Source organism: Xiphophorus couchianus, chromosome 23 (genome assembly GCF_001444195.1).
Source record: "Xiphophorus couchianus chromosome 23, X_couchianus-1.0, whole genome shotgun sequence".
In the NCBI taxonomy this organism is placed as follows: domain Eukaryota; kingdom Metazoa; phylum Chordata; class Actinopteri; order Cyprinodontiformes; family Poeciliidae; genus Xiphophorus; species Xiphophorus couchianus.
In genome coordinates, this window is record NC_040250.1 from 28,920,023 (window position 1) to 28,928,043 (window position 8,021).

The window sequence follows — 8,021 nt, forward strand, 5'->3', positions numbered from 1 at the left end:
TCATAGTGCAACATATTCTATCATCTACAGCCGCAGTGACCTAACAGTGTGGTTCCACTTAAAAATGCTGACTGGTCCTGGTGTGAAAACTTTCACTAAGTTACAGGTTTGGGTACATGTATACATCAAATTCATCAGCAGGTCAATAAAGTGCTTTTCCATCTTTTGGATGTCAGCGAGGCCAAACTTTGGCCTGATTGATCGGTCAATAAGACCAGACTAGAGAGATGCTGGAGTGTGGGTAAGGTGCTAAAACGGGATTGATTATACATGAGGTGGTTTGAAAAGAGGAGAGAGACAATGAGAAAGTCAATGAGTGAGGAGAGAAACAGGGACCTATGATGGATTGACATTTGGTGTGAGAGGAGCTAAAAACTGGGAGACGCACGGAGGAGAGAAGGCAAATGATGGATTGAGGGATATTACCCTGAAAGGATAGGAGACAGTAAGATGGGGTTTCTAGGGAGAGAGGTGTGTGTATAAATCTCAGAGCTGTTGACAGGCCTGGTTTTATTCTCATTTGATTGATTGTTCTGTGGTTTAACAGTCACCTGGGTCTGAGGCATGGCTCTCCACACATATTTAAAATATCATCCAACCGTCAAAACTTTCCTACTTATCTAAATTGCAGACAGAAGCGTCTACCTCATGTTTATCCTGTTCTGTTGAGCTTATTTTAGAGTTTTTTCCTCAGTTAATTTTTTTTAATACAAACACTCCATTTGTGTTTGCTCTGTCATGTGATTTACTTAGTGTGAATGCATGCAAACCTGAGAGCACACATCAACCAGAGGCCACTGTGCACAGTGTGTGTGCCTCACTGCTCCATCAGCTTCTCACGCAAACAGACATACCAAACCCAATAAGAAGTCAGGTTTAATAATATTCCATTCCAAGGCCACCGACTCACTTGTGATCCTTAATGTAAAAGCACAACATATTTTATCTGTTATTACCTGTGAGACTTGTGAAAATAAAGGCTGTTCAAAGAATAGGGTTCACCTATCTCAGACTTCCAAAGAAAACAACAACTTCATCATGCTGCAGTTAAAGTAGAAATTGGTGCTGCATCAAAGATAATCCACAGTGGTTAGCACCTGCAACGGCCTTTGTAATCAGAACATTCGCTGACTGAATCAGACCTGCTGGCCATGATGCCTGCAACTTATAAATATCACAGAAAGCTTTTAAAACTGTCACACTCATTTTTCCTTCACACAGATATTAGAACTCCTGAATGGAGCTGCTGTTTTCGTTGATGGTGCTCAAACTATCATAGTGTTAAAACAGAATGGGCCTCACTATCAGAGCTTTTCTATTCACCTGAAAGGAAGCGGTGCATGGGACATGGACGACAAAAGTAGCTTCACTTGAAGTTTGAGTGACAGGCAATCCCTCAGGAGGTTAGAGGACAGCCTGCCATGACTCTACCTCTACTAAGGGTCAAAGTGTAAAACGTCTTTTGGCTTTTTATCCACTCACAAGCATGTCCAGCTTAAAGAGGCACGATGTCATGTTTCAAGTCAAGCAGAGGATCAAAAAGCATTGCTGGAGCGCCTTCTTGCTCTGTCAACTGGCAGGTCCCTGATGGTCTAGTGGTCAGGATTCGGCGCTTTCACCGCCGCGGCCTGGGTTCGATTCCCAGTCAGGGAAAGTCCTGTTACTTTACACCTTCCATGCTATTTTGGTCATTCAAGGGAAGAACTGTCGTCTAAGCTTCCTGTCTCTCTGACCTCAGGGGGTGACATGTAAATCAACTCATATCAAATATAAGGAGGCATAATATTGATTGAGAAATTAGCTCTTCTTTCCATTTGGATAAAATTTAAAAACTTTTACATTTTACAGAGTCCTAGAACTGTACCTCTAATTAAGGGTCAACGTGTAAAGCTTCTTTTGGCTTTAAATCCATTCACTCGCACATTGAACTTAAGGAGGCACGATGTCAAGTTTCAGCTTCTTTAAAGATGTAGAAACTTTTAAATGGGGAGAAAAATTTAAATAAAATTATAGTTTGATACACAAAAATTAATGTGTGTGTGTAGTCATGGTAGAGACAGAAAGTGAAATCAATGGCAGAGATTTGAGGCTGAATATGAGCACGACTGCAGCAATCAATGAAAACATCTGAGTACTCAGCTCTGGGGGCAATTATTCCTCCTCATACCTGTGAATAGAAAAATCAATATGGATGAGACTTCCCACTGAACAAAGTACTCTGGGAGACTTGCACACTCTCTTGCTAAAAGTAGATCATATTCAGCTTCTTAGCAATGGAGAAAATGACTCTGGTATTTAACAGGATACATTTAGTTATGTCAGTAGATTTGCTGTTTAAAGCTTTCAGTAGAACAACTTCACAGTGAAAAAAGGCAGCCACCACACAGTGCACCCTGAAACTATTCACAATGCTTCACTTTCTGTCACATTTTCCAGTGTTACAGCCTTCTTACAAATTTCCTGAAAATTTTAAAAACAAATACCTCATTATGACAACGTGGAAATGTTTTTAACACATTGCAAATTTGCAGAACATTTTGAAAAATGTGTGATCATTCACACAATTGTAAATGACCATGACAAAACTTATTGACATATTCTGAAAGTGTGGATGCTGAGCTTTCTTTTGATGTCAGAAACGAAAAATCAAGATGATATGGCTGTTTGAATGTCAACACTCTGGAAACAAGATTTTTGAGAAAACAGGCCTCAGAAGAAACTTTCCTCATGCCTGATTAATGTTACGGAGGTCAAAGGTTGTTGATTTACATTGTTTTGCTATATCGTCAACACTATCAACAGGAATGACTGGGAGGGTCAAGGTGTATTCACTACCCAAGCAAAGGTGGTATGTGGGTCAGTTGTGTGGTTGCCTTAGCCTCGAAACTCAAAAGTCTGTCAATCAGATCTACACTGTAAACGATCTGAATTCAGACACACGGTTTAAACTGCCATGTAAAGCATGGGGGTGGTTTCTTCTTAACCCGATGTCTCAAAACTAAAATACAGAATTTCCCTTCCAAAAATATTCATCACTAGACTGGAAATGATCAAGCTCATTTTAATTTATTATGCAATTAATTGATTCATTGCTTTTTGTGACAGGCTTAGTCACAAGAGTCTTCTCAGACGTGTGGGCTGACCACACACACATCCTGGTACTTCTATTAAACTGTGGACTTTGAATTGTCTTCTGTTCATTTTAGTAACTCAAAGTGTTACTAGTGAGTTTCTGACTTTAACGAAAACCTAATTCACACCACACCTATAAATCTAACCAGTAGATCACAGAAGAACTGGAAAGAAAACACACAAAAAAAACCCTGAGGACTAGAAAAATGTCCTCGCTTTCAGCAAATGACCTTTCTTTGTGGGTGAACATGGTGAAAGTGCTCCTCTATATGTATAATATGTACAAGTTCACACACCCACACACACACACACAGTGGCTTTTGAAGGCATTGTGGTTCAAAGGCCAAGTTTTGAGGTGCACTGAGGAGTTATTTTCATGCAGAAAACTTGTCCCATGACACACATTCACTGTTCTGCCTGAGAGAAGAAAGTTCTCATTTCCAGTTTGTTTCCAGCCTGGTCTGGGTTGTTTTTTTTTTAGCTCTTCACACATTTAGTATAAAACTTTACACAATTAGCATCACACCCCAGATTATCTGCAAAGCTGAACACGTCAATCAAAGCTCTCCATTAACTTACGAAAACCCAGCTTTCTCTTTGCTCTATGCTATGACTGTGACTCACACAATACTCCCCCTGCTGCTTGTCTTTGGTTACTACACCCACAGACACAAATAAGAAAATAATATATCAAATTAACACTATTGACACACACTCTACAAACAAAAACACCAATATTGGAGTGCATGCCGACTGTTGAAAGAGGTTTGTAGTCAAAAAATATGCATTTTGTTAGATGTGTGTGTGAATGGAAGATAAATGTAAACGATTCACCATTAAACTTTTGATTTAATTTAAAATTTTACTTTTTTTCAAATTCATATCTATCATCATTTTTGGTAAATCTGGTTAAGCTAATATAGGGTCCAGCTGATGTCTGTGTATTTTCCACATTTTCATAGTCAAAGTCTTATTGTTACAAAAAAATCACAAATTAAGGTGCAAGTAAAGCCACAGGTAAGGAATATTACCAAAGGACTATTGGGGGCCTCTGTTCACATAACGCTAATGCTGGAAAGCCATCTTTTGCTCACTGGGAAAAAGTCCAAACTTCTCCGTCACAGAGAGACGATTCCTCTGTTAAAACCGAACGGCCATACATCACTGCTAACCGTTTTGGATTTGGCCATGTTCCTCCTCCTGAGTGCTTCACAGAAGCTACTCATCCTCAGTGACTAAAGCCAGACAGTCTATGACAGGACCTCTGCTGATTGATTTCTTCTGTTCCGTGTTATGAGATGACATTGCTTTTCTGTCTCTCACTGAGAGCGGAGCATATTGATCCTCTGATGGTGTGGTCACACAGTCTGTCTGATTGTATTTTGAATGCAGTTCATCCAGATTCCCCTCAGTGTTTTACGGCGTCATGTGCTGCCCCTCTTCAGGAGGATCGGTCTGCTCAGTGCTTTGCTGCTCAGAAACAGTTGCTGGAAATAGAACTTGGGTACCTGACAGTCTTTGAATGCCGCATCGTCATGAAATAAGTGCTAATGCAACCAAACGCAATTATTAATGTCATTAGAATCGCTATATAAATATTACTCTTGAGGCAAAAATTATGAAAAAGTTCTGATGTGTAATGTGCCAACTGGAATTTTGCTAGGTTGTCACAGGGAAGAAACATCTGCATTTTATTCAGTTTACTACACCAGAAAATGAACAGCCTTTAAAAATCCCTTTCTGGCTCCAAGAGCTGTAAAATCACTATGAAACATTTCTCCCTAACCTTTACTGGAAATTCATGGTTGGGGTAACATAAGATCCTCCTAAGAGCTGAGACTTTACCACAAAGTTCTGATTTCAGGAAAGAGAGCCTCACCTCAGGAAACTGACGCTGACAGGAGAGAGGAAGAGCTGCACTGTGCAAACATAAAGTCTGACAAAGCATTTTTGGTCTAGTTTCTAGTGCAAATATTTTAGTATACTTGAAATAAAACAAAACTAACTTGAAAGTAGTTTTTCAGCAAGATAGGAGCTTGTTTATATCAATAAATCCTTAATATTGATTAATTAATATCCACTGGCAGATTATTTCACCTATAACAAGGAAAAAATGACTTGCTATAATTGAAATAATGTTTACCATTTTTACTCAACAGGACCAAGTTGAGGCTCAGCTTCTTTATAACCCCATTTTCTACAATAATAGCGACTGTGAACAACTAATTGCATAGGATCATTATTAACAAAATTAGTAAATTAGATTTTAAAAAAACTACCAAGTCAGAGCATCATCTGATTAACAAAAAAATATTATCCAAACAGTTCAGCTTCAGTTCTTACTGATAAACTCCTGCCTGATGAAGCTGGGCTCTTAAAATAACAATAGATGTCATTTTTCAATCAGAAAGAAGCTAGTACCGCTCAACTAAATCACAGAGATTATCCTTGTTGTGAATTGTTTTAATATAAATCTAACTCAAATGAACTGAGTATGATCTAAAATAACAGATATGTAGGCATAAAAAATGCATGGTTTTATGAATTTGACTTGATTTAAAGTATTTCTGGGAGGATTTAAAGGCTTTGTGGATCAAAGACTTTGATGAAAGTTACTCCAGTGTGATGAGAGCAGAAACTCTGATGTTCCGCTGGCATTTTGATCTGCTTTAGTGAGTTCGTCCAGTGGTATGTTTGGCTTTTACTTTTGTAAAAGTTCTAAAATAGATTTAATAAATTATACTCTTAGTTCCACTTAATAATACATAAATCAAAGTAAATAATTATTTCTGTATGCAGTTTAGATTGCAGATCTATCCATTCCAGTAGTTGCTTTCCTCCTGCCTGAAGTGGATTTCACCATTGTAATTACAAAGTCAATAGTCACCAAACTACTAGACGTTTATGATGTTTTGAATTATTTTTACCATTTTGTTTATGGAAATTTGGCTTTTTGGGTGGCAATTGTAGGTTTTATTTGGAGAGGAAAATATTTGCGTTCAGTTTCAAAAAGCCGATAAAATGTTGGCTGAAAAATATGTGAGTCAACCCAGTGAAGGTATTGCAAAAATTAAATAAAACACGGAAACAACATCAAGGGTTAATGATGGATTCTTATTTTGTAGCCTTGAACCTAAATACTGAGTATAGCCCAATCTAAGGTTTTAAAGGTTGTTTCATGTAGTGAAGATTTAAATGACTAATGTCTGACATTATGCCTTACCCAATGCCACCAAAGCTGTAGAACATCTACAGCAAAATGCACCGCATTGTTTTCAGAACATAAAAATTATGTTTTCACTTTCACAATTGTGAGCCATCGTTTGGCTGCTATACATTATACTCTGACTGTTTCTTCGGATCGCTACAATCAGCCATTTTATATGTCATTAATGACACTTCAGGTAAGATTTATTTAGAGAAAGAACCAGAATTTATGTATTAAAAAAAAAAATTAAAAAAAGCAAAATCAGTTTGTGTCATATTCCTGATGGATTTTGTTTTATAGTTTTTCCCTCCACTACATTACATTCTATACCACAGCAATGACAATAATAGATCAGTAGATTTTTCTTATGTACAGTACTTCCTGTAATCCATACAGACACTGACAAGTTCCTAAATATATATTAAAATATTCAGACTGGAATATCTCTACTAAAATCTACAACCTCAGTGGAAGCCATGTGACTTACTCATTCCTATTTTAAGACAAAGAAACTGTAAACCAATATGTGTGAATATTTTTAATATCAAAAATATGATCGTAAGAAATCAGAATCATCCTGATAAATGAGGCAGAAAACTTGACTGGTTGACTGCATTTAATTTAAATTGTTTCGCAATTTGTTTCCTACTTAATTAATACATATATTTTTCATTGTTATTTTGCCTGAACTGTTTGGGGCTAATTTAGCGGACCCCCGCTGTGACGGGACATGCTCGCTCTTTTGTAAATTAGGCAAATGTTGATAGCTTTGGCCCAGAACCTAGCTCATTACACAAAGCTCAGTGTTCAGCATTTTAAAGTTTAGCTGTGAATTTTTGATTAGTTTTATGTTAAATATGCAGTTCTCTTTGTTTTGGTTCAGATCTTGTTCTTTTACAGAAACATTAGCCATAAAACCAGGAACAAGTCTCCCTGGAGGCATTTTGAGAGCGTGGATTCCAAACTTTCTAATAAAGTCAAACACATAGAAATAATAATAATAATAATTTAAAAAAAGAAAAAAAATTATGACATTTGAATGATGACACTGCAAATAAAATGATGGAGAAAACTGCTCCCAAACCTGATCAACTACCTGATACCTGACAGGGTATTAACATGGCTGTTCATTTACATTATTTTACTTTATTACACTATACATTACATTACATTAAATGTCAGGCAACATTGTAAAAAACAATGAATGGGACTTTTTAACTGACTTCAGTCCTACATTTCCAGTTAAAGCCATTCAAAAGAACAAAATCTTTTGTAAAGGTGACTTTGCCATCCCTCCATCCAGGTAAGCAGAAGAAAATAATAATTACAAACAGTTGGACAATGTTTTCTATCAGCCCAAAGAAAGCTCGATGTAAATAATTATTTTATTGTTATTGTTGTCAGCGTGGGGTGCAGCGCTGCTCACTGCCTTGTTACCATCATTAACGAGGCACTCTTACACTCTTAGACCAGTCAGACCTACAGGTCAGACCTACAGGTCTGACTGGTCTACAGGTCTACAGGTCTGACATGCTATGTTTTGTAATAGTGTTCTAAAAGCTCTGCAATTTGCCCTGAGAAACTGAAAAATATTCCTGCAGACTTTAATTCCTCTAGTCATATAAGTAGTCCTGCCATGTTTTCTTTTCACCGATGTCTTCCTGGGGGATGTTGTCGTCTC

General features: G+C 37.4%; 1 non-coding gene across 1 annotated transcript; it reads left to right on the forward strand.

The window, feature by feature from the left end:
* Positions 1-1,581: 1,581 nt before the first annotated feature.
* trnae-uuc (transfer RNA glutamic acid (anticodon UUC)) lies at positions 1,582-1,653 on the forward strand. Its single transcript has one exon. It is a non-coding gene; the product is annotated as a tRNA-Glu (tRNA).
* The last annotated feature ends 6,368 nt before the right edge of the window (positions 1,654-8,021 follow it).